The following is a 27,444-nucleotide window of genomic DNA, read 5'->3' on the forward strand; positions in this document are numbered from 1 at the left end:
AATATATATATATAGAATAGAAAAATCAGAAGTAAAAATGGCAACACTGAAACAAGGAAAATGGAGAAATTCTGTAACATTTTGAGTGAAGTATACTTCCTGCAGGAATTTTGTATTCAAACTATCAACTAAGTTTTTAAATAAAATAATGACAGTTTGAGGGCACCTGGGTGGCTCAGTCAGTTAAGCATCCAGCACTTTGTTTCAGCTCAGGTCGATCTCAGGGTGGTGAGATTAAGCCCCAAGCTGGGCTCTGCACTTGTCATGGAGTCCGCTTGGGATTCTTTGCCTCTCCCTCCCCCTCTATCCCTCTTCCCTCCCACTCTGTTTCTCTCCTTGCTCCTAACTCACTCTCTCTCTAAAATGAATACATACATGCATACATACATACATTCTGCAGACAATATTACCAAATTTTCACCTCCCATACATATTTCCAAGAAAGACTCTAGAGGAACAGGCAGAAAACCAAGAGGTTTAAAATAATACATTCCGAAAATAAGTGAAGCACCAGAGGAGTGTCACACTGAATTCTTAAGGTCTGCAGCAGGCATGGATGGAGAGCACCTGGATAGAGAGAAGCTAGAGCATGGAGCACCAGAAAGTGTCTCAGAAAGAAACAATTGAACCTGTAGACTTCCACTCATTGGGCACAAAATTGTACTTGAGAGGATATTTAATAATGTGAGGAAAAATTTGCCATATATAGAAAACTAATCACATTTAACAATGAGGGAAGCATTCACCAAAAAAATGAAAGGTTGAAAAGAAAGAAAAGATAATCATAATACAGTAATCTCAACTTATTTGGGCAATAAATCAATAACAAAAAAAAAAGGAGTTGTGCCCTTTCACATCTATTTCTGTCAAAGTCTTGTGAACTTTCTGAATAATAGAAATGCAGATGAGGCCTAAAGATAGTTGTTAAGAACAGTTAACATAAGTGCCTAGAGACTTAGATTCAAACATGCACCAATCTATGTGTATGAATTTCAGACCATTTTAAGTGAAAGTAGAAAGGTGTAATTTCATATTTATGAAATTAAAATAAAATTTCACATGCTCTTTTATAGTATAATGATGATACTTCATACTTTTAATCAGACAATCTGAAGTACTCTATAAACATTAGCAAATTAAGTCTCACAATACCCCATGCAGTAGTTAAGAATAATCATTCATTATATACTCAATAGTTAAATTGAGACATCAAGAGATGAAGTGATTTATCTCAAGATCAAACATTCCTTGAGTTCTAGAGAAAAGAGTCGCCTACAATTTCAGTTTTCAATTTCATTTCGTCTACAATCTTTTGTTATAACTCTGTCTTCTCTTGCCAATTGTTTCACTGTAGAAAATATGCTGTGTTCTCTATTTACTGTCATTATCTAAATTTCAGGATTACTTGGCCACCTTGTTGGCTCATAAAGTCTCCATATTTCCCCTTTGGAGGATGTAAGATAAACTCACTTGTTATCAAATCCCCCTTTTGGGTAATTCCCAATGCATTTCTCATCAGAAGTTTTCTAATATAAGCATATTACCAGAATAACACTTTTGTTTAATAATTCCATGCTTTCAAAAATCCATTCAGTATTAATTAACCAAATATTTATTAAGTGGTTTTATATGATAAGCACTACAGATTTTATTCCTGCCATCACAGATTTAGTGTCTACCAGGAAAGACAGAAAATTTTTAAAAAGCAATTATAGTTAAGTCAGCCAAAGACTACTAAGAGAAGAAGTGGGTAGAAACTAGGCTGTGGAAGTAGAGCTAACATCATGTTATGCCACATCAAGGAATTTAGATTTTTCTAAAAAAAAAAAAAAAAAAAAAAAAAAACGGGAACCTCTGCAAGAAATCAGGTTTTGATGTGAAATCCCACTCTGGCTGCAGTGTGGGTAGAGTGGGGAGAAAAGAGCAAGGCTGGAGGCAGGAGGACCAAGTAGGAAACTCAACTGTGGTCCAGAGTAAGATAATGGTAGACTTCACTGATTTGGAGGAAAGAGCAGTGACAGTGGGGTAAAAGACATGTATTTAATAGAAATGAAATCAGAGTAATTTTGACTTAACATGAGAATAAATGAAAAAAAGAGAGACACAGAGAGAAAGCACAGAAGATTCCCAGCTGTCACAGAGTAAGAGACTATAGAGGAAAACAGAAGCTTCTACATTTGACTGTAAAACAGAAGTTAGTTTTGTGGAGTTCAGAAAATAAGATGAAACTGAAGTGCCAGACAAAAAACATAGAAGATGGAAGGGAGGAATATTGGAGTTAAAACATTTGAGTATTTTACATTATTGGGGAATAGAGTATTGAGAAAGTTAAGTAACTGCAGACTTCAAACATCAAAAAATTTTGAAAAGAATCATTAAAATAATATAAATATATAATGATTATGTTTCAAGCCACAATTTATATGTAATCAAAATTGTTAGTTTTTTTTTTACACTGTCATCAAGAAAAAAAGGCTATATATTCTTTGCAGGCATATATAGAACATTCACAAAAATTGGCCATCTGCTATGTAAACTCAACAAAATACTCAATGCAGTAAATTCAAAGAGATAGCATAGTAAAACCCAAAGTTGAAGAAAGAAAATCATAAGGACTCAGATCAAAAATTCATAAAATGAAAAGTAAACATCTAAGTAAACAAAAACCAATGGAGTTGATCATCAAAAACTAAAAGATATTTCTCTGAAGATACTAGTACAATACTGAAAAATCTCTAAGACTGACATAGAAAACGAGAGTAATGTTAACAACAATTATACATCTCTATATTTTGTTTATTTTATTTTATTTTATTTTATTAAGTGAGAGTGTACAAGCAGGGGGAGCTGGAGAGAGAGAGGGAGAAGCAAGCTCCCCACTGAGCAGGGACTTAATCCCAGGACCCCAGGATCAGGATCTGAGCCCCAGGCAGACACTTAACCGACTGAGCCACCAGGGTGCCCCTCTTGATTTATTTTAGAAAAGATGAGGTCATTGTAATTTTCTGTGATAGGACTTTGAAGTTTTTCTGCATTGTATCGGGCTGGTCTCAGGCTGGCTTAAGGAAAGAGTCTCTCTAGTGTTTATATTCTTGTCATAGGAAACAATATTAGCTCATCTTGATCCAGAACCCAGGGTCCAATGGATACAGAAAAAAATTAAATCTATCAGTTAGAAATACAGAAGTATATTCTGTGACTCACTGAGTCACCATGGAAAAGTGAATTTCAAAAAAAAAAAAAAAAAAAAACAAATTCTGTCTCTCTGACACAAAGGGTTAACAAACTTTAGCAGTATTCTTCATCATAAAGGCATGCCAGAACATACCAGAGTGTTGCGATTGCACTACTCTTTCTTGAGAAAGTTCAATTCCTTCTCTTCTCACAAAACAAAAAGCAGAAAGGCAGGAGTATGATTGTTCATTTGTTCATATATACTTTGCTTTAGATTCCCTCCCCTTTTCCAGGGCTATAGGCAAAAACATTTAGTAAATCTATACTACATCTTTATCTCTCTTTTTTTTAATCTTTCCAATTCCTATTCCTCCATTTCTAAGCATTTATAACATAGAGGTGAGGAGCAATAATAAAACCCAAAGGGCATGAGAAAGGTGACATTAGGGCAAGGGTCAGCAAGTTTTCCTGAAAAAAGCAGTTTGTAAATATTTTAGATTTTGTGTGCTGTACAGTCTTCATTGGGACTACTCAACTCTGCCATTGTTGTACAAAAGCACACTCGGACAATAGGTAAACAAATGGGTGTGACTGTAATAAAAAATTATTTACAGAACACATTATGTTCTGTAAATAAACAGATTATTTAGCCCATAACCCTTATTTTGCAGGTCTGTTTTAGATGAGGCAGAAAGTGCTGTGGTTTTCAGAAACAACAAAATATCTTCTTACTCTAAATATCGGAGACTGAATTTTTTTGTTTTTCCAAACCAAAGACAAGGGCTTTATTTGAAATTGGGGAGAATATTTGGATTGCTAATATCCCAGTAAGGTACTGTGACTAATAATCAAGCCTTTTCTGTAAGAAGAATTCATGTTTGAGAAGAGGATGAGTCTCAGAGAGATGCATCCCCAAAAGTTGGGAGAGACTCATAAATGATGGAATAGCATTCAAACATGGGAGACTCAGGAGAAAAGAGGTCAGCTTACTGCAGAGTTTGGTCAAAACTCAGGACACTGCAAAGTGATACAAGGTTGGTCAAGGTCTCTAATCCAAATAAAATCTAAGGGCCAATTTATAATTGCAGACTCCTCCTTGTCAGCTTGCTTTGACTGCTTTGACAAGATCCCCTTCTTCAGATCTTTAGTCCCACTGAGACATCCAGGGCATTGGACTTGAGTTTTCCCTGTGTTACCCCTCTTCTTGTCCTCACTCCCCGACGCCCCTACTCAGCCTGTTTGAGTAACTTGCCCTAACATAAAGATCATTCTTCTGCATATAACTTTCTTTCCCTTGCCCCTTTCTCCTTCCACGTATTTCACTGGCCCATCCTCTATCTGAGTTAAATCTAACACCTAAACCAGTCTTTGCCTTTATCCAAGTTTCTAATTCTGACAAGTCGTACTTTAAATTTATTACTGCCTCAAGTGAGTTCTCCACTCTGTCTCATAACCATTCTGTATTCTGTAGTCAGTTCATTCTTCGTTCTCTGAGATGCCCTTTTCTTTGCATCCCAATGTCTGAGAACTTATGGACCACGGACTTAGTGACTTAAAGCAACATTAAGTTATAATCTCACTGTTTTGTAATTTAAAGTTCAGACGGGTTTGGCTGGATGCTCCGCTCAGAGTCTCGCCAGACTGATAACAGGATATTAGGCCGGGCTGCAACTCTCTCCCAAGGGCATCTTCCAAACTTGCTGGATGTTAACAGAATTCGCTTCTGCAATTGTAGCATGGAGGTCCCCATTTTAGTGCCAGTTGTTGGCCAGGGACCACTCTCTCAGCTCCTAGAAGCCATCCACAGTTCCTTGCCAAGTGCCCCATAGGGCAGTTAACAAAATGGTTGTTTGCTTTCTTTGAGGCCAGCCAGGTATAACCCTCCAATTTTCTGTTCTGAGACAATTTTTTTTTTTTTAAACAGAGCTAACCTCATTAGGTCAGGTCCACTCAGGATAATCTCTCTCTTTTCATATAACAATAAACAATATAATCACAGGAGTGGTGTTTCTTCATAAGTCCCACCCATACTCAGAAGGCAATATATGATATGAGTAACGGTCATAAGGAATCATCTTAGAATTCTGTCTACCATACTCCTCTTTCTCCCTCCAGGTCATAGTTTTAATTCTTCATTCATTAATTAAAAAAATAAAATAAACCCTCAGAAGAAAACTTAATCCTTACATCTGGCAAGCTGACCAGCCTCTCTTTATTTAAGTCCTCTCTATATTTTTGCCTTCATGCCTATAGCTATAGAAGAATTGCCCATTTTCCTATCTAAGGGACACTCCACCTTTTGTACACCAGACCTTATCCCGACCTACCTACTAGAAGTCTTCACTACTCTGATTATTTCTCTTTTCTCCTGTGTCATCTGTTTTATTTCCCCAATGAACTAAATCTTCCTATCCACCTACAAGTGATCTGTAATATAGCCCATCTATAAATAAACCTCTCTTCTAAGTCACGTTCCCTTCCAACCATAACCCCATTTCTCCATTGCCCTTTAAAACAGACTCTCTAATTTAAATTATCTCAACTTGCTCATCTACTGTCCTCCCTAGAACTTTCTTAAATTGGACTTTTCCTCCTACCACACTTATCAAAGACATTCATAAAATTATTTTGCCAAATGTGCTGATCAGTTTTTAGTTTCCATTTTACATAAACTCTCACTGCATTTGTCATAGTTGATTACGTCTCCTTATTGAAACATTTCCATCTCTTGGGTTTCTGGATACCATTTATCCTATTTTTTCCATTGATGCTTTCTTCACTATCCTTTGTGACTCTTACCTTCTTATCCAAACCTCTAAATATTGTATTGGATATATAGTTATGATAATGCTCATAAAATACAACCCTAAAATTCAATGTCAGTCAACAATAAACATTTAGACACTTCATTTGTCTGTGAGGTTCATCTGATCTAGAATGCACTTAGCTAGGCTTACTCATGCACCTTGGGTTGACCCTGTATCTCCCATGCTCCTGCTGGGACAAAAGCTGTCTGGGCATATCTTCTCACGGTAAGGGTAGAATGTAATAGCAGAGTGGAAATGTACAAGTACTTTCTCAAGCTTTTGCTTCTATCACCACCATCATCATCCCATGGGCCAAAGAGAGTTTTAGGCCCAGAGTAAGGATGTGATAGCCCAGTTACATGGCAAAGAGAATGGGTAAAGAGAAGGAAATAGATATGAGGCCTTTAATGCAGTCAGCCAGCCACATCAGCTCTCATCTTCATACCTTTTTTCTTCTTTGTCTATGCGAAGCACTTAGATGATCATATCATATTCCATTACTTTAAATATCACCCCTTTTGTGACTTCCAAATGCAGATTGTTATCTCCATCCCCGAGCTCTACCTGAACTCCAGAATAATTTACCTAGTATTTACTTGGCATGTCAACTCCACTTGAATATCTAACAAATATCTCATACATAACATGCCCCAAACCAAACATTTAATTTTTTTACTTAAGCCTGCCCCTACTTCATAATTTTCTATCTCTATGCATGACATCATCTTTAACGTATATGCTCAAGCCAAAAACATTGAAGTCATTATTGACTTCTCCCTCTTACAGATTTACAAGTAATCTATCAACAAATCCTTCTGACTCCATTTTAAAATCTATTCTCCAGCTAATCACTTCTTACCAGCTCCCTTGTTGCCACCTAAACTGAGACACCATCCTCTCTCATCTAAATGACCATCACTCCCATCCAAGAGGTTTTCCTGCTTCTGTTTTTCCCCTGCTACAGGTTTCTCCATTTATTATCCAGTATGATGTTTCTAAACATCATAAATAATGTTTATCATTTAACTAACTCTCCTGCATAAAAATATCAAATAGTTCCCTTTTATTCACATCCAGACTATAGGACTATAGACTATAGGACATCAATGACACCTGGACTAAATGATATAAATCTCTATGTGAGCTTGCCTTGGTCTAACTCTCCAACATTATCTGAGCTTTCTTTGGTTTACCAATTCCTTTTCACCTACAGTGACATCTCTACTGCTTTTCTAAACCAATAAAAATAATACCACCTTACAGTCTTTGTGGTTCTGCCAAGAATATTCTTCCCTGAGATACATGCAAGACCTCTTTCTTACCTTCATTTAGGTAGAGAGACATCCTTTGGCCATACCATCTAAACTAGAAGCCACATTGTTTTTTATGCTTCTACTTGGCTCTGTATTTACCTGTACTACTACCACTACTTAATATCATACTATTTATTTGTGTTCAGTATCTATATTCCACAACAAAATAAGGCCTTATGCTAGCAGCCACTTCCTCAATTTTATTCAGTGCTACATCCCCTATGAATGGAAAAGTGCATGATACATGGGAGTACTCAGAAATATTTATTGAATATTGAATGCAAATAATTTAGATAACATTGAACAAATAACCTTTTTATCTGCAGGGCATCTCTACAACCCCTCTTTACCCTCTTATTTATACTGTTGATTCTGTTGGTTTCAACAGTAGTATGTAAGGAGTGAAGATTAATTATAATTAATAATCTAATTAATAAAACTCATAACCATTTTACTAAAAATATGTTTTATACATTTCTTAACATATATGTATGAGTGTTTTCTCAGACGTGAAATTGCTAGGTTTTAAAATATGTGCATTCTCAGCTTTAGAATAATGCCAGATTGCTTTCCAAGTGATCAACAAAGGAATAGATAAATAAAGTTTATTCATACACAGGAATATTATATAGGAGAAAGTAAATGCATTAAATTGCTATGCAGCTATATAGATGAGTCTTAGTGAAATTATGTTAGATGATAAAAGCAATCCCCCAATGACTGTTGACTTAATTATGTTCTGTTTATATAATTAAGCAAAACTAAATAATATATTTTAATGGTATATACATGTGCTAAAAGAATGATAAATGCAAAACTCAGGGTAGTGTTTTAACTTGCTGGGGTAGAGCAGGCAAATGCATTCCAAATGGAACATAGATAACTTCAAAGATATCTGTCATGTTTTAGCTCTTAAGCTGTAGGATAGATTTATGAATACTCATTTTATTTTATATTTCATTATATATATGTATATAGCTATACATATTATTTTATATATAGTATACTATTTTAATTATATAATTTTTAGTTGGACACAAATTGTTAATATGCAAAAGGAAAAAAAGTGAAACCACAAAAGGCAGGAACAAGAAGACCCTGCTCACTTAAGTATCCCTCACTTTTTAAGCCAAACTACCCCCCAAATTTTGATAATATTAAATACAAAGCTGTCATTTGGGCAGAAAAGAGTCACAAAAATTTGTTTATAATATTGAAAACATGGCCCACATATTGACTAATAAAAGCCCAGCAAAAATCATTAACAACAGTGATAACCTTATTTGCCCATTTGCTTTTCATTGAGAAAGCTATCAGAGCGATGCTATATTTTAAAATATCATTTTGAAATACTTTCCACACATGGCCAGTAACTGATATATATCCCCTGAAGACATCAGAATGCATGACACATTTTTATTCAATTCATTTATACTTAGGGGAAGGAACTCTATGGTTTCTTTAGCTCTTTTCCAGTTAAAAAGTTCCATGATTCTAATAGTTCTAGGAACAGGGCAACCCAGGTTTTGGATTTGTGGGTGCTGACCAGCACCAAAAGTGCTGAAATGATAGGGAAAGCCTGTTTGGGCTGTATTTTCTCTGCAGAGTAGGAAGAAAGATCCTTGAGACCGCGTGAATACGACTGTTGTTGTTGTTATTATTTCTCAGAATCAAGTAATTAGCTTAAGAAAGTTCTCAGACCTTGTGGAGAGGCACCTGTTTTTCATCTCAGATTCAGTCACTGCTACCACCAGCACTCACTAGCTTTCAGCACTCGGGCGTAGAAGCGACTCTGCTATCTAAGCCGTTTTTACATGTCCCTTGGCAGTGATTAGGGAACCACACATACAGTACAGTATAAATTAAACTAAGTGAAAAATTAACTTCCTGAAGAAAAACCACATGCTGTCCTCCTCCAAAATATGTGTTCGCCCTGACCTTTTGGAGGCATCAAGACGTCCCAGCCCTTTAACTTCATGAAAATCTTTTTAGATAGCTTACTCTGAGGGCAGATTTATGTCTGGAAAATTTGGAGTTGCTTACCAAAAGGATGAGAGTCATTTATTTTCCTGTTACTGGTCTGCCACATGAATGAGATAACATCAGCTAAAATATTCAGCAGAAGCTATTCCTGGTTTTTTCCCTTTCCCTCTTTGAGACCGGTTACCTATTTAACTCCATCCTGTCAATTAAACCAGAGAAAAAACGCAAAGAACTAATTAGGCAACTGTGTAATTTTAATTAGCTGTTTTGATAATTAAACTAATTAGTTCCCCTGTGTTTCCACAATATGTGGTGGACTGGTTTTGATATCACAGCTTCAGAGTTCCATTCCATTAGTTAATTAGTCACTTTTGCATTAGAAAGCTTTATTAATGGCCTTAATTTGCAGTTGAAATGAGAAATCTGCTGTCAATAATTTGGATAATTGCCTACTGTTTGATTATAAAGTACAAAAGTAGCAGCACACCATTACATATGCAAATCCCAAGGGTTATTTCCTGGATGCTTGGCTTTCTTGATCTACATTTCATCCTCTCTCGCTTTCTGTTTTTTCTTGACCCTGTTAGGGGGAAGAGAATCCAGCTTATTAAGAAAATGAAGGCCTGTTTTTTTTTTTTTTCCCCTTGTCCTGTACTGCATGTATGCTTGTGCCTGCAATTGTTAAAGTTATTGCTTGCTTTGTACCTAATTAGTGTCCTTGGAATTAAATGAACAGCTCTGTATACACCTCTAGCTCCTGCAGCCATGTTTGTGCATTGAATAATTGATTCTACTCTGCTAATCAGATAGGGACATAATGAGCCAGTTTAATTAAATGGGGATCTAACCTGGTGAACACTGGGAAAATATTTGCTCATTTACTTAGTAAAAGGCCACAGTTGCTTTTCATTGGATAGAAGGGAAGGTTATGGAAAGTAAAGTAGGCTCTCGAAGCAGAAACAGTTCAGTGGTTGTCTACCACTAGCAAAGGGGTTTAGTTAGTTTGGGCGTGGGGGTGGGTGTGGGAAGACTTTAATCAAAAGGCCAGAAGACGCTGAAATTGCTGACGGGTTTCCCCATCCTCTCCCAAAGGTGTCAGCATCACTGCTCTGCTATGCTCTAAGAGGCAGGTTTCCTGGTCGTACAAGGTCTTTAGTGATTTGCAGAAAGAATATCAACTCACTTCACTGCCCGTTGGTGCCTGTGTAACTCCAGAAAGGTAAGATACAGTTGTAGTTTTCCTGCTCGGCAAGTGATGAGACTTACTTGTTTGTTCTCCAGTGATCAGGTGGACTTATGTGGAGTTCATAACCAAATGACTTGTGTAACCTTATTACTGTGCTGTGAAGAGAGGGGGAAAGAGTTCACCAAGGCATGGGAGGAGTTATACAAACTTAAAGTGCTCTGTGTGAATTTTAACAAGGTAACTTAGGACTTCAGGGATGATAGCTGATCATTTTCAAACTTCATCCTGGAGAAATACTTGTGCTTAAACACAGGTAAAATCTTTGGAAAGGCAAGATGGTTCTGGTCTTTAAATGTAAAAGATTACCCACATTTTCAGTGACAGCTTAAATGAAACGCACCACATTCAATATAATCTACAAAACCTAGCTCCCGTTAGCTATGGATGCGTGTATCTCCTGTAATTCTAATTGCACATCAGACTAACTTTTCCTGCAGGAATCAAGTATTGCAAGGCCAATACAGAAACAACATGGTGCTCATCTGCTCGGGTGTACTAGGATGAAATAGCATATTGACCCTGAATCTATACTCTGAGTAAAAGCAATTGTCATTCTGCCACTGTAACACCTTGTTGCCAGTGGCGATGTAATTAAAGCTGTGAGGACTCATTTTCCATTCTTATCTCTTAAGTTCCTCTGAATCAGAGACTGTTTGTCTGTGGTAACTGAGAAAACCTACTACAAGGCTACATGTTTATGTATGAATTTCAGTCGCTTTTCCTTTGGAGGGGGCTGAAGTTATGTACATAATTACAATATTCACCCAAATAACGTGCATAGACAAATGTCGGTATGCATGTGCATACACACATAGGCATGTAGATACTGTGTGTCCATTTATATACATGCACCCGGCCTCACACACACACACACACACACGCACACACACACACTCACACACAGAGTCTAAATTTTACTCACCCCCTTTTCTCCTCTATTAAAATTCCAAATGGCTAAGAGGATTTTCTCAATTTAGTCATACTTTTAATCTTCACTGAAATGAGTGATGACTTCTTATAATAAAAAGTTGACAGGCTTACATTGCGCACCGGTGGATTAGTTTCCCTTGGTGATGAGGTTTTCTTTTGTGCGCCGTGTGTCTGTTTGATGGAGGTTTAACAGAAAGCATTTTGGCAGAAATTGGATGCAGCAGGGATCATCTGGAGATGGCTGCTGTTCGATATTAACTGCACACAGTAACTTTTTTTCCCTCTTCCTTTCCTTTATTTATTTATTTTTTTTATTCTTCAGCCAGGTGACAGAGAGAGCCAAAACGTTTTTTTCCTCTAGAAAATAAATACTTTTTTTTTTTTCCTTTTTGGGAATATAGTGCGTGCCCATTCTGCAAATGCCTCAAAATATTTAATATGGTTAGGCCATTGTTTTATGTAAGCATGAGAAAAGCTTTCTCTGGAAGGAGGTATCAACACACAAATATCTGAAAGGTGTATTTCTAATATCAAAATGCCTTTGATCTTCCAGAAATCAGCATATAAACAGGAGTTGGTTAAAGATCAGGATTTGATGTTTTACAGCAGATACACACTTGAAACTTACCTAAATTCAAAGAAAGAGTCTCCTGGGCCGTCATTTGCATTATTTCCTCCCCATTCTCACCCCCTTCTTGTAATTCCATTTTATTACTCATTGGAAGCATCAGAAGTCTCCTAATGGAGACCTGCCAGATGTCGAATGTAGTGGAACATGCTCCAAGCATATGTATATATTTATATTTGTGACTATATGCACACGGAGAAAATAAATAACCGAAAGGATCCATCTCATTCCACAGGAAAGCTCTGACCAGGTGGGTGGGAGCTAGCCCCTAAGCACTATAGCCAGTGATTCGATGCACATCAGGCTGTTTTTGATGTGAATACACAAAACCTGAGAGCCCCCAGTGCGTGGTACAAATAACTATTTCTTTTTAATAAAGGAACGTGTGTGTGTGCGCACGCGCACGCGCAAAAACATTTAATACAGTAATACTGCCATTCCATCCGAGAAAAAAAATTATTGCAAATGAACAATCTTTATTTGAAAATTTTGAGACCTTAATTATTGCTCAAATTTTCCAGGAATAAAGAAAGCCTGCAAGTCTGTTCACAGTGTGAAGTTTTTAGATCCCAGCAAAATGCTTATGATAGAGATAGGACAAGCCTAATCTGTACTTACCTCTGCTTCAGACAGCAGCGGTGACAATCCTGCCTGGCTTGTCAAGTTTCAAGAACTTGCAATCCTTAATTTAAACACTTGAGAGATCTATGGAGCCTGTCAGTCTGGTTAATTAAGCTCTGTCTTCTTTTACCCCTCCTCCCCACCAAAACAAAATCGGGCTTTTTATTTTTTTTAAAGGCCACTTAAGACTTTATCTACTGATTAAGCAAACAGGTTCTAGCCTAAGTAGAATGATCTTAGAAGGCTTAAACAGAATAGTTTTTGCTATTAAAGGGAACATACTTTAAAAGCTTCACTTGGACGTGTCATATATGGGTCAGCTTTGGCTTGCTCAGCTTTCCTCTTTCTGAACTAATTGAAGAAAACATTGGATAATCCAGAGCAAGATAGAATACAAAAATTGTATGTTTCTGTGTGTTTCTGTATATGAATATATCTCGGCACTTAATTTTAGCATGAATATTTGACGTAGGAATATATGATGCTTCTAAGTTGGTAGTATCAATTCTTTCTCAACCACAGAATTGGAGAAGTTGGAATGAAGGCCTATATACCCTTGGGAAAAACTGAGTTAGAAGATGAGAGATCTCAGGTATCCTAATGGAAGTCTGTAAATGTTTAAAATATACATGAAAGTTTATATTCACTAATATAGCACAGAAAAGAAAACACACCAAGCAAAGGGCCTAGCAATTGCCAAATACCCATTTATGTTTCTTAAATTAATGTTAATGAGTACTGTTTAATCAATTTCAATTTACTTTCCTTTGATGACCACACTCATTTTAAGTTCTATTCTATCTCTATTTCAACAATATACTCAAAGTTTTAATTTTGTTGTGGGTAACATAACAGCAGACGTTTTCACCATTTTTGTACCCACCAATATTTAAAGTTTCTAATTTTAGAATTGAAAGACACTGCTTCCTGTATCCTAGTATAGTCCTAGAGATAGAGTGGCTTTACTCCCTATGTCAGATTTCTCTTCTCTCTCCCTCCTCTAGAACACAAAGTGATTGTCCTGGTTGAGTTATTTCAGGCCTAAACACAGTCCATCAACTGTCTTAGACATCTCAGTTTCCCCACCTAAATCATATGGGACTATATGCCTGTCCTCTCCCATGGTTTCCTTTATCCCAAGTCTCTACTTTCTAAAAGTCTTATCTCTTTGGCTCTTTGCTGTATTGGTTTTATAATGATTCCAGTCCTTCCTCATTTTCTATTCACCATCACCATTTTTTTTAAAGATTTTATTTATTTATTTGACCAAGAGAGAGAGAGATCACAAGTAGGCAGAGAGGCAGGCAGAGGGAGAGTGGGAAGCAGGCTCCCCGCTGAACAGAGAGCCCAATGCAGGACTCGATCCCAGGACCCTGGGATCATGACCTGAACTGAAGGCAGAGGCTTTAACCCACTGAGCCACCCAGTGCCCAGGAATTGAAGTTCTTAAGGATGTAGAATTATAAAGAAAAGTAAGTCTTATATGCTAAACTTTCAGCAAGGTAAACACATGTGCTTTGAGAGGGAATGCTGAGCATATAACTCCAGTGATTCAAAAATAACTAAGAAGAATATATTTCCTAATTTAAAATCTGAATTGTAGCAACAGATTTCAAGAGAAGCAAAAATAAAGTTTATTGACTAGGACTTTTACAACAGATATGCACCTGAAGATGTTCTAATCTTTCCTTTCCACCCCCTCAGCCACCTCAAGAGGGCTGAGAAGACAACTAGGATTTACTGAACAACAATAGAATGTTTAGAATTTTCACACAGGTATATTTATAATCGTTTGAAACATGCCTATGGGTAGTTGATGCAACTCAGGTCCTGATACTACTCTTATACCTCCTTCAATGTGTGCAAAGTTATTCTCATACTCACCTCACTTTTTAACCTGCTTTCACTGACAGCAAGCATTTATAGTTACTTATTCTTTAGTTGACAGACATTAATGTGAGGTATCAGTCAATCTTCAACTAGCAGGGATTCTACCAAATGTTACAAGAGCATAATTTGGTAATTTTTGAGGCTGAATACCCCACACCTGAGATTGGTCCAGACAAATCGGAGTCAAGATACAACCACAGTGACCTCCTTTCTGTGCATTTAAAAAATAAATAGACTTCATTATTCCTCATTTTAAGTTCAGAGCGCGAGAGAGACAAAGACAGAGACAGAGTAAGAAGTATATTAGTAGTACTTAAATTTGCAAGTTTACATTATGATCATTTCAAGGGTATTATTTTGTCCTAATGATCCAAGACAGCAACTAGAATTCCAGTTATCCCAATAACGAGTTTCATGAGGTGGGATAAAAAAGTAAATATTGCATGTTCATTGTCTTTTATTATTTAAACGGTGAAGTAAATTATTTTGCAAATACCCTATCTGCCATGTTTTGTTATAGTTAACATTCAGATTGCCTTGAATTTGTGAATCAGCCTTAACTTTAACAAATTTCCAGAAGCAATATTTTCATCACCTTTTGAAGCCAATTGTAAAACTTACTCATGAATTGAATTGCATTTGATAAGTAACCAGCATTGATGTTAAATATCTGGTCACACACCCAAGATATTTTTTCATTTCACTAGTCATTTTTTTAAATCCATTTTCTTTCACTATTCACTATTTGTTCTTGAGAGTTATAAATATTAAGTTATTTATTCTATAACCTTATACAACATTCATTATCTTCTCACCAATTTTTTAAATTATTATGTTTTCTTCTTTCTAATAATGTACCTTTCCAACTAACACTTTAAATAACTCATTCCTTTTTCACATATCCATTATAATACACCTCAAAGCTAAGCACAGGTAAAACAAACAAATGCCTTAAAAATCATTCTACAACCTATGGTAAAATAACCATGCATGACTACTCACCATATTTACTGTTGAATAGTTATGTTTTCTCTAAGTCATAGCTTTGGTCAAGTGAAAGAAAATTTGTAAGTTGAAATTTCATAAGTAGAGAAGTTTGTTTTTTTTTTTTTACTTAAAAAATTTAAAATGGTGGTATTGTTAAGTATTTTTGCCTGCAATATTGAAAAAGCCAAATAAGAAAGGCTTTAGTGATAATGATGTTTATCTCACATTGCAAGAAATATAGAAGAATATGTTGAGCTTGGGGTGTCTGGGTGTCTCAGTTAGTCAAACATCTGCCTTAGGATCAGGTCCTCATCCAGGGAACCTGGGATGGAGCCCCACATTGGCCTCCTGCTCAATGGGAAGTGGGCTCCCTGCTCAAGGAGAGCCTGCTTCTTCCTCTGCCTATAGCTCCCCATGCTTCTACTCCCTCTATCAAATAAATAAATAAACTCTTAAAAAAAAAAAAAAGGATAAGTTGAAGTGCAACTGCTCAATGATGCCATCAGTTACCCAGGATCTCCATGTTTTTGTGTTCTACTATCTTTAGCATTTTGATCTTTTATCCACATCTTACTGCTTAGCCTCATATTGAAAAGACGGTTGCTTCAGCTCCATTCAACAGGTCCAGATCAAGGCGGGAAGAAAGAAAGAGAGTATGAGACAATAAGATCTGTCCCTTTTATTAGGAAACAAACAAACAAACAAACATATCTCTGTTTATGCCTCATTGTCTTAAAATATGTAGCGTGGTTACTACTACTTGTAAGGTAGGCTGAGAAAAGATTGATTGACTGTCTTTACCTCTATATAGACAAAATAGATGGAAAGTGAAGTTGCCTTAGTTACCAAAAGATCCTTCCACAATAGTACTTAAAGAAATGTTATAATTAAACTCTCAGAGAGAAATACTGCAAAATTTAAGTGACTTCATAGACTTTATTATAGAATTTAGCAATGTATCACATCTTTACTTATCACTCTGTAACTTATGATTTTGCAGTGACAAAGGAATGTTACATTGAACTTTTTCTTGTCTATATATACTACATTAAAGTACTTAGTTCAAAATTTTAAGTTGTGCAGATACATGAGGCCAAAATGGGGAGGTAATGGGGGAAGGGAAAGAGGAAGGAATACCATGGAAGAGCTACCAAAGTAACAGACAATACTAAAATTACCTGAGTATTAAAAGTATGCAAAGATAGAAGAACTTTTAATCTAAGGACTTCATAAAAACTAGTGAAGGGACTCCTCGGTGGCTCAGTTGGTTGAGCATCAGATTCTTGATTTCGGCTCAAGTCATGATCTCAGGGTTGTGAAATCCAGCCCTTTTTGGGCTCCTCCACGCTCAGTGGGGAGCCTGCTTCTCTCCCTCTCTGCGCCTCCCCACCAATCGCCTCCATCACATGTATGCACTGTCTCTCTCTAATAAATAAATAAATCTAAAAAAATTAGTTAATATAGTAGCTTTTAAAAATATATTGGTAATCAGTGATGCAACCCAACTTCATATAGACTACATTTAAGGGTAAATGCTTTGAAGGTAGTAATTGCGACCTAAATTTTGATGAGGATAAACTCAAAACCTGTGCCTCACTAGAATTTTAGCATCATATCTGTTAAGATGATAGCTCAATAATCTCCATCATTCAAACTAGCTTATTAAGGGCAACTTTGTTATTGAATAATCTAGTAAATCACTTTATTTGTATTTAGTGCCTTTTAGGTCATTGTTACGTAATTTTTCTTGATATTGAGATTTTTTTTCACTTGCACTTGCTTGACATAAACCCAGAACCCAGGAGAACCAGTGAAATGAGCATTGGTATGAAAATAACATTATGCAAACATGATAGCAGCTCAGAAGAAACTTTCTATGAATTGTTGTTACTTGCAGGATCTAATCAATTCCAAAATCAGAATTGCTAGATTGCTTGGCTTAACTCTGGCATGATACCTAGACCATGATGAAAATTTCTGGATAATAGATAAGAAGAAGTTACTATAGGCATGTGCAGTGCATGCTTACATTCTCTTTTACTTAATTTTATTACTTGAATTTTCAAATAACCAATTACCAATCATATGTCCACTTCTAAAATGCTAAAAGATCTGTAGATGCAACCTCCTACGTTATTATATCAAACTAAATGTGAACCTAGTTGCATTGGATGACTTCTCATCAAACTGACACGTTTCATCAACAGGGTGCAGGTAAAGTAGAAAATTCACTGGAGTTTTCAGTATTTGTTAGGGTACCATATACCACATTAAACTCCAGTGAAATAAAATTCTTTCTACATTTCTAACACATCTTGCCTTCTTTGCTACATTTAACCAATCAGTAAAAGCAAAATATTCTTTAATATTTTTCCTGGACAGATGACTTATGATAGTTTTATGTATATAAGAGTGTTCAGGTTTCCCTACATAAAAATTACATTTTGATTTTTATTGTTAACCATCCTCCTGCTCCACTCAAATTGGGAGACACCCTTTGCATACATCTTCAAAGAACTCCAAGAGGGGAAAAAAAAAAAAAAAGCATGAGTTTGGAAGAACCTATAAGGGCAATGGATTTAAAAGTACACTACCAAAACTTTGGTATACTCAGAAGATAAACAAAAGTTGTACATTTGAAATAGGAAGAAAGAGAATAGAAATGAGGTGAATAGTTCCCAAGGTGAGAGCACCAAATGATTGGAAACCACCTGGACAGTAATTAAAGTCATAGCAGATGCTAATATAGAACACCAGAAAAAGATGCCAAAATTTCTTGAAGGGAAGAGTTAATACTAATAATGGACTAGTAATAACTCTTCCATTTAGAAGACCTATTAGAAGTAAGTGAACAGTGAGAACAGTAAAGAGATACAGATTTATATATCTGGAAAGCCCTATATGCTGAACTTCTCTGTGGATATAATAATGCTTTATGTGCAATCCTATATTTTTCCTCCACTTCCACGCATAAATATTTCTGTTTCCATGTGAATTAAAAAAAAAAAATCTGAACCCTGTTTCATTGACCTGACATTTAGACCAAGAAAAGTAACATGAATAAAGAATCTTAAATTTTAGGTATATTGTTGGCTGTATACTATATAGAAAATTGGGAAATGTAACTACACAGAGAGTTACAGTAAAGGAAAAAAAAAAGAAGAAAATTGGATATAAGTGTGGAAATAAAATGTTTTTCCCAATACCTGGTACATTAATAATATAAACACTAAGATAAAGAGTACAGTGAAAATTGCTGGTGATTCCCTATATAAACTCTCCTTGGATTCCTCTGATGAGTTGGAAAGGCAAGGTCTCTTAAGGAAGAACTTCACAAATAAGTGTACAAAATTATGACTTTCCAATTATCTAAAAAACACAATAAAAGAGTGAGCAATAAATCAAACTGATCTCAATAATAATTTTTAACAAGTCAACTAAGATGTAATTGACATACAATAAACTATCTAGTTAAAGTGTTTAATTTTGTAAGTTTTGACACTTGTGCATACCTGGAAAACCATCATCAGAATAATAAAAAAAAAAATCTATCGTTCCTCATGCCCCTTTATAACCACTCCCTCCCAATCTTTCTCATCCCCAGGCAACCATGTGTATGTTTTCTGCCATGATAGGTTAGTTTTGATCTTGATTTTTTTTTATAAATGAAATTATACAACAGATACCAGTTTTTGTTTGGCTTTTTTCACTCAGTGTAACTGTTTTGAGATTTATCCAGGTTGCATATGTTCATTTCTTTTTATTGTTGAATAAATTTCATTGAATGGATATATCACAAGTTGTTTGCCCATCTACCTCTTGATGGTACATTTCACTTGTTTCCCAGTTTGATTCTGTATAGACAAAGGCACAAGTATTTCATTGGATGTAGGTTTTGTTTCTCTTGGGCAAATACCTAAGAGTGAAATTGACTGAATCATATGGGTGATATATTAAACTTTTAGCAAAGTGTCAAACTGATTTCCACAGTTATTGTACCAATTTATATTCCTACCAGTACCAGTACGGTTGCTTCATAACCTCACCAACACTTAGTATGGTCAATCTTTTTAATGTTAGCTATTTTAATGCCTATAAATAATAAGCAGAGAGCCTGATGCAGGGCTCGATCCCAGGACCCTGAGATCATGACCTGAGCTGAAGACAGAGGCTTAACCCACTGAGCCACCCAGGCGCCCCTCCATTTTTCTAATAAGTAATGATATTGAGCATCATTTCTTATGCTTGTTTATTATCTATATATCTCCTTTGGTAAGGTTACCATCCGATCTTCTGTCTAAATTTTGGGGTTGTTCATATTCTTACTCTTGGTTTATAAGAGTTCTGTCTATAGTCTAGTCACAAATTCTTTATCAGATAGACATTTTCCAAATACTTTCTGCTAGTCCTATCTTAACCTTATTCTTTTTCATTCTCTTAACAATGTCTTTAAAAGAGCAGATTTTTTTTTTGTGATAAAGTCCAATTTATCATTATTTTCCCTCTGAGTTGTTTTTGTTGTCATATTTAAGAGCTATTTGCCTAATCCAAAATCAAAAATTTTTCTCCTATTTACCTCTAGAATTTTTACCATTTTAGGTCTACAACTAATTTTGAGTTAGTTTTTATATCTAGTACTAGGTATGGATTGCAGTTCATGTTTTTACATATGAATACCCCTTGTTTTAACACAATTTGTTTGTAAAGGTTATACTTTTTCTGTTAAATTGCCTTTCCATCTTTGTGAAAATGAGTTCTTATGTGTGTGTCTCCTAATAAATTCCCTATTCCGTTTCATTGATCTATTTGCCTACACTATATCACTATAACACTCTCTCCATTATGGTAACTTTATAAAAAGCCTTGAAAAAAAAAATAAAAAAATAAAAAGCCTTGAAATCAAGTAGTATTAGTCTTCCAAATTTCATTTTCTTTTTCAAAATTGTTTTGGCTATTTTAAATCCTTTGCATTTCCATTTAAACTTTAAAATTGGCTTGTCAACTTCCATAAAAACATTTGGTGGGATTTTGATTTGGTGTTGAATCAACAGGTCAGTTCAGACCAAACTGACTTACTAGCAATAATGTGTCTCCTGACCCATGACTGTAATAAATAATAATGACTGTTCTAGTTATTTAGGAGTTCTTTAATTTCTTTCAGCACTGTTTTATAGTTTTCAGTTTTTAGGTCTTGCACACATTTTGTCAACTTTATTCCTAAGTATTTCATTTTTTATCCTATTAAAAATTATAATTTTGGGGGGACGTCTGGGTGGCTCTTCAGCTCAGGTCATGATCCTGTTGTCCTGGGATAGAGTCCCACGTTGGGCTCCTTCCTCAACTAGGAGCCTGTTTCTCCCTCTGCCTGCTGCTCCCTCCTTCTTGTGTGTTCTCTCTCGCTCTCTCTCGCTCTCACTCTCTCTGGCAAATAAATAAGTAAAATCTTTAAAAGAAATGGTAATTCTAAATTTCATTTTTGATAGTTGCTGGTATAAAATACTATTGACTTCTGTATGTCAATCTTGGGTCCTACAACCTTGCTAAACTACCTTAATAGCTCTATTAACATTTTGATAGATTTCATCAGATTTTTGGGTTTTATTTTTATTTTTTTAAAGATTTTATTTATTTGATAGAGGCAAGAGACAGTAAGAGAGGGAATATAAGCAGGGAAAGCAGAAGAGGGAGAAGCAGGCTTCTCACAGAGCAAGGAGTACGAAGTGGGACTCAATCCCAGGATCCTGGGATCATGACCTTAGTCAAAGACAGATGTTTAATGACTGAGCCACCCAGGCTTCTAAAACTGAACATGAGGGGCACCTGAGTGAATTATCTTTGTAGTAAAATTTTAAGATATAATTTCAAATATCTAATAGTTGTATGGCTATTTTATTTATTTTTTTCTAGAGTGAGATTCAAAAGTATTGTTCAAGGAATTGTTCATTTTATCTGTGTTGTCCAATTTTTTTTTGTCAGAAAGATGTTTGGGACACCTGGGTGGCTCAGTGGGTTGGGCCTCTGCCTTTGGCTCAGGTCTTAGGCCTCTGTCTTCGGCTCAGGTCGTGGTCTCAGAGTCCTGGGATCAAGCCCTGCCGTGGGGCTCTCCACTCCTCAGGGAGCCTGCTTCCCCCACTCTCTGCTTGCTTGTGATCTCTCTCTTTCTCTGTCAGATAGATAAATAAAATCTTTAAAAAAAAAAGAAAGAAAGAAAGAGAGAGAGATGTTCAAAATATTCTCTTATTATCCTTCCAATTTATGTATAATCTGCATTGATGTCATATCTCTCATCCCTAATATTAGTTTCTTTTTATTTATGATTAGTCTGGTTATAGGTTTATTAATTTAATTGAGTTTTCCCAAAACACCATTGGTTTAATTTATTTTTCTCTACTGTTTTTCTGTTTTCTATCTCATTGTCTTCCACATTTCCCTTGCTTACTTTGGGTTTCATTTGTTCTTTTTTCTAGTTTCTTATGACAGAAGTGAGATCTTTGAATTGAGATTTCTGCAATGTAGGCCTTCCCTGCTGTAAATTTTCCTCTATTACTACCTTAAAGGTATACATTTTGATTAAGTGGTGTTTTCATTCCATTTCAATTAAAATACTTTCTAATTTTCTCTTGATGTCTTCTCAGTGATTTTTTAAAAAGTAAGTTGTATATGGCTTTTTAGAAAATTCTCTTTTTAAGAGCTTTAAGTAGTCAGAAGGAACTTTTATATATTTATCCATGTAGTTACTGTTTGGGTTTCCTTCCTTCATTTGTGTAGATCCATATTTCTGTTATGCTTTATCTTCTTTCTCTTGAAACGACTTTGAAAATTCTCTTTCTGCTATTCTTATATCTACAAAAGTCTTTATTTTTTCTTTATTTTTAAAATATGTGTTGTTGGGTCTAGAATTCTAGGTTGACAGGGTTTGGACCCTTGTTCGTTTGTTTTTGTTTTTGTTTTTGTTTTTGATACTTTAAAGGTGAACTTGAGTATTTCAAACATGGTTTTCCACTCTTCTTTGCATTGTTTTTGATGAGTAACTTCTGTCTTGAACTTTGCTTTTCATATATAAGATAGTCTTTTCCTCTGTATTCTTTTTTTTTTTAATTTTATTTATTTTTTAATAAACATGTATTTTTATCCCCAGGGGTACAGGTCTTTGAATCGCCAGGTTTACACACTTCACAGCACTCACCATAGCACATACACTCATACCCTCCCCAATGTCCATAATCCCACCCGCCTCTCCCAACCCCTCCCCCCTAGCAACCCTCAGTTTGTTTTGTGAGATTAAGAGTCACTTATACTGGGTTTGTTTACCCTAAAGATACAAACGTAGTGATCCGAAGGGGCACGTGCACCCGAATGTTTATAGCAACAATGTCTACAATAGCCAAACTATGGAAAGAACCTAGATGTCCATCAACAGATGAATGGATAAAGAAGGTGTGGTATATATACACAATGGAATACTATGCAGCCATCAAAAGAAATGAAATCTTGCTATTTGTGAAGACGTGGATGGAACTAGAGGGTATCATACTTAGCGAAATAAGTTAATTGGAGAAAGACAACTATTATATGATCTCCCTGCTATGAGGAAGTGGAGATGCAACATGAGGGGTTAAGGGGGTAGGAGAAGAAAAAATGAAACAAGATGCGATTGGGAGGGAGACAAATCGTCTGTATTCTTTTACTAGTATAGTGTATTCTATTACTAGTTTTGAGGTATTTGATTTTTTTTTTTTTTAAGATTTTATTTATTTGACAGACAGAGATCACAAGTAGGCGGAGAGGCAGGCAGAGAAAGGAGGAAGCAGGCTTCTTGCTGAGCAGAGAGCCTGATTCAGGGCTAGATTCCAGCATCCTGGGATAACGACCTGAGCCAAAGGCAGAGGCCCTAACCCACTGAGCCACCCAGGCGCCCCTGATTTTGATTTTTTTGTGCTTATTTTGTAGTTCTTGTTCACTGAGGTTCTTGTATCTGTGACTTTACCATTTTACTCAAATTTGGAAAATTATTATTAATTATTCAGGTCTTCTTCTCTTTTCTTCTTAGATCTCAATTACATGCACAATAGGCTATTTGAAGTTGTCACTCAGCTCATTTATTATATATTTTAAATTATAGTTTCTCTTTTGTTTTATTATAGAAAGTTTCTATTGCTATGTCTTCTTTTTTTCCTGCAATTTTCAATCTGCTGTTAACTCCATTTTGTTTATCATCTTAAGTAGGAGTTACTATACCTTCAAACCTTCAAATCCTTTCAGGAGTTTCTTTCCTTGGCCACCTCCATGTTGTTTCAAATTGAAATTTTTTTTTTTTTTTTTTTAAATAGAGGGAGCACGCACAAGTGAGGGAAGGGGCAGTGGGGAGAGGAAGAGAGAGAATCTCAAGCAGATTCTATGCTGAGCATGTAGACTGACAAGAGGCTGGATCCCATGCCCCTCAGATCATGACTTAAGCCAAAATTAAGAGTCTTAGGCTTAGTGGGCTGAGCCACACAGGTGCCCCTTAAAATGAAATTTTAGAGTGCATCTATCATGTCCAAAATTATTCAGAGGTAATTTTCTATGTTAACAAGTGAGAAAAAGAGTCTCTAGAGTTTTTAACCTATTTACCAGCCTGTCCCCTAACATCTGTGAAACCCATATACTGTTTATCTAAAGAATAAAAGTTTTATATAAAGCTAGCAAACTCCTCTCTCTCTTTCAAATAAATAAATAAAACATTTTTTCAAATAAATAAATAAAATTGGGTGGGGGGAGGTCCTGGGTGGCTTAATCAGGGTCCTGGGATCCAGTCCTGTGTCCCGTTCCCTGCTCCACAGGAAGTCTGCTTCTCCCTCTGCCCCTCTTCCATTCGTTCTCTCAATCTCTTCTCTCTCTTTCAAATAGGTAGAAAAAAATCTTCTAAAAAATAAATAAAAATAAACCTAGCAAACTCCTAAATACACATAAATACCCTGTGTTGTATCCATCTACTTTGACAAATATACCCACATGAAAATCTGAAAGCCTAAGTTTCAAATGTAGAATTTTCAGGGTTCTCAGAATTCATTACAGACACAGGATGCCTGAGTGAGGATTAATTTCATTCTCAAACACAAGCTTTCAACATTATTTTTGCTTTAAAACATCTGAGAAATTTCATTCTTCCTCTCCTGTCTCTGGGGCCAGGTATATTTTCTCACTTTTAGGAGGTACTTAGGTTGAAACAACAATCATATAGAAAAATGAATTAATTCCTACAATTTTGGACACCCATGTGGAGATTCAATTATGTCAAAACTTTTCCCATCTGTACCTTTGCTGATGGGTACTAAGCACTGAGGGAAACTCTGCTTCCAGCCAGTGTCATGATTCTTCATAGGTATTATGGAAGGGCTTCTCTTCCAGCTCTAAAATTCTAAGAATCTGTGACATAGTGACAATGGGTCCAACATTTTGCAATAGAGGTTTTACTGTCTATAGATACAATCTTAGCTTCCATGGTAAAAATTGGTCATTTTTCTAAATTGTTTATCAATTCAACTGTCATACTTAGATGGCACTAAAGACTACAGTCTTAAATATAAATAACTTATGTTTTAAAGAGGAGTAAATTTGGGGAATTTTTACCTCTAATGAGTATAATTTAAAAGTTTTACCTAGTTGACACATGGTCCTTTAGAGGTCCCCAACTGCCACCGAATGCACTGAATGCAAGAGTGAGAGTGACGCTCCATAAAGAAAGCAAAATGGAAACTTCCAGGATGAAGGGAGGAAAATTGTATTATTTGTTCAGTTTTATTCCAAACCTAACTTCTCACTGTAACAGGTTTTAGAGATTTGTCTTGGTGACTTATATTAAGAACAGTTACCTTGTCGCTGCTGTTGTTGTTTTCTCTGAATGTCAAAGCATCATTTTCCTGTTCCTTAAACAAGTGTGCATTAGTCACATTAGATAACCTGCTCAGGGTAGCAAGTACAATCTGTTTTTCTTCTTTTCCTTAATTAGTGAGAAGTCTTGCTTCATAAACATTAGGTTCCCTCTCCTCTAGTCCTCAGAATGTTGTCTAATGGTAAAGCATTTTAATCTTTTCTATTTAAGTAATTTGTGGATTTTAAGTTTAGCCTTCTGGCCTTTTTATTTACATTTCTGAACTCAGTTCGTATTGCTAGGCAGATTTTCTAATGTTTCATTTTTCCATCTTTCTTAAAAATAACAACAGTGCTCTATAAAACAGCTAATGTTCTCACTGGGCAAATGGAAAGAATCCCACATCACCCCAAAACACACTCTTCCCAGTAGAAAGTATATAAATAAACTCTAAGCAATGTTACACCTTTTCCCTATGAGTGATTTCCTTTAAATGTATTCTACCTCTTTCATATAGCCACCTGCCATTTTTGCTTTATTGCAGCCAGAATGTTTAAAGGCATTGCTTTTAAATACTTTGAAAGTTTTCCATTGATAAGAAAAGGTAGTAAAAGCACTTTTAAGTGAACAGTAACACACACATCACAAATCAGGCATTTTGATACCATCTAGGTTCACACCATGTGGTATAAGAAACTCCAGTGATTGTGGTTTAGCTGGGATTCTAGGCTGTGTAGAAGGGATAGGGAGGATTCAAGGTTGTCATAGTTATTGACTAGGTTATGGGTTGTGTTGAATATGTATGTGGAATGTGTGAGTGTTTCTGGGGGTGTGTGTGTGTGTGTGTGTGTGTGTGTAGTGAGGCATGAGGATGATTTAAATACAAACTAAATATAGCTCTGTCTCAGCAAAAGACTGAAGAAATAAACTGAGAAAAAATTGTAAATGTTTGTTAATTAAAAAATATTTCTCCTTTTATAGGGATGACATTTATTAGCTACTTACTTACGGTATTTTATGAAATGAATTATTTTATCTTTCAAAGGGAGAATATTTTATGGTCTCCATTCTGTTTTACCTGATCTAAAAGACTGCAGAAATAGACACCAGCAAGATCCGAATGTAGGCACAGACAAGCAGCAAAGATTACTGTCTGAAGATCGAACAGGAGAGAACTGGATTTGAAATCAAAGACTTGCCATTGATCAAGTCTTTATTAGTCTAGGACAAGGGTTTACACACATCTTCTCATTTTTCCTGTGGGTCTGAGTATAGCATGAGCTAAAATGAAATGATGCCAGATTTGGAGGGCAGAGGAGGGGACCAGCCATATCTCTGCAGAGAGTTAACTCTGCCTCTGGCCACTTCTGCTCTGTTCTTTCTCTAAATGGAAGAAAAGAGACTCTAGCCATTCTTCCTATGAGTTTGAAGACTTTGGGGTAAAGTTTCATTTGATTTTGATAGCCCCAAACAGTACAGATGTACTTTATAGAAATACCCTCCAACAGGAAAAGAGGTCAGGAAATACTTGTGGATTTAGTGGCATTGATTGCGTCAACTTCCAATGTAAAGGCAAGTTGTTTTTTTGGTTTGGTTTTGTTTTGTTTTTCCTCTGCTTTTTTTCTGTTCTTTTTTTCTTCACAGTAGAATCTTAGTAGATAGAGGTTTGGGTACATTTGGAGAAGAAAATAAAAATTCATTAAAATTATGCAATATATGGTAAAGGATAGTAGGACAAAATGTATATTATACAAGGAGTTAAATAAGCACAACTTGGAATGATACGCCTTGGCTCCCAAATTATAAACATATTCCTTCTGATTTTCCTAAAATGTTTTCTGGATGATTATTCAATTTCCAGCAATTATACATCTCTATAATCAAGATTATGTTGATCAAGAGGATGATGCAAAGGAGGTGGGTTATTCATTAAAGAATGTAATTTGGAGGAAATTCAAAATCCCCAAAACAAAACAGGTGATACACACATCAGGTGCTTTGCTCTTGCATAT

General features: G+C 35.8%; 1 long non-coding RNA gene across 3 annotated transcripts in view; it reads right to left on the minus strand.

Annotated features, from left to right (window-relative positions):
* The window catches only part of LOC101670930, a 32,003-nt gene extending 7,036 nt beyond the window's left edge, over positions 1 to 24,967 (minus strand). For 2 of the 3 annotated variants that reach the window (XR_001180016.2, XR_199681.3), the window contains exons 1-4: positions 24,878 to 24,967; positions 10,461 to 10,618; positions 9,765 to 9,857; positions 9,338 to 9,476 (exon numbers count right to left, since the gene is read on the minus strand). This is a non-coding gene — a long non-coding RNA (uncharacterized LOC101670930). The remainder of the gene's footprint in view (positions 1 to 9,337; positions 9,477 to 9,764; positions 9,858 to 10,460; positions 10,619 to 24,877) is intronic. The other variant, XR_001180014.2, reaches the window with a different exon arrangement.
* Between the last annotated feature and the right edge of the window lie 2,477 nt (positions 24,968 to 27,444).

Source organism: Mustela putorius, unplaced genomic scaffold (assembly GCF_011764305.1).
Source record: "Mustela putorius furo isolate JIRA1106 unplaced genomic scaffold, ASM1176430v1.1 tig00537227_pilon_pilon_pilon, whole genome shotgun sequence".
Classification (NCBI taxonomy): Eukaryota; Metazoa; Chordata; class Mammalia; order Carnivora; family Mustelidae; genus Mustela; species Mustela putorius.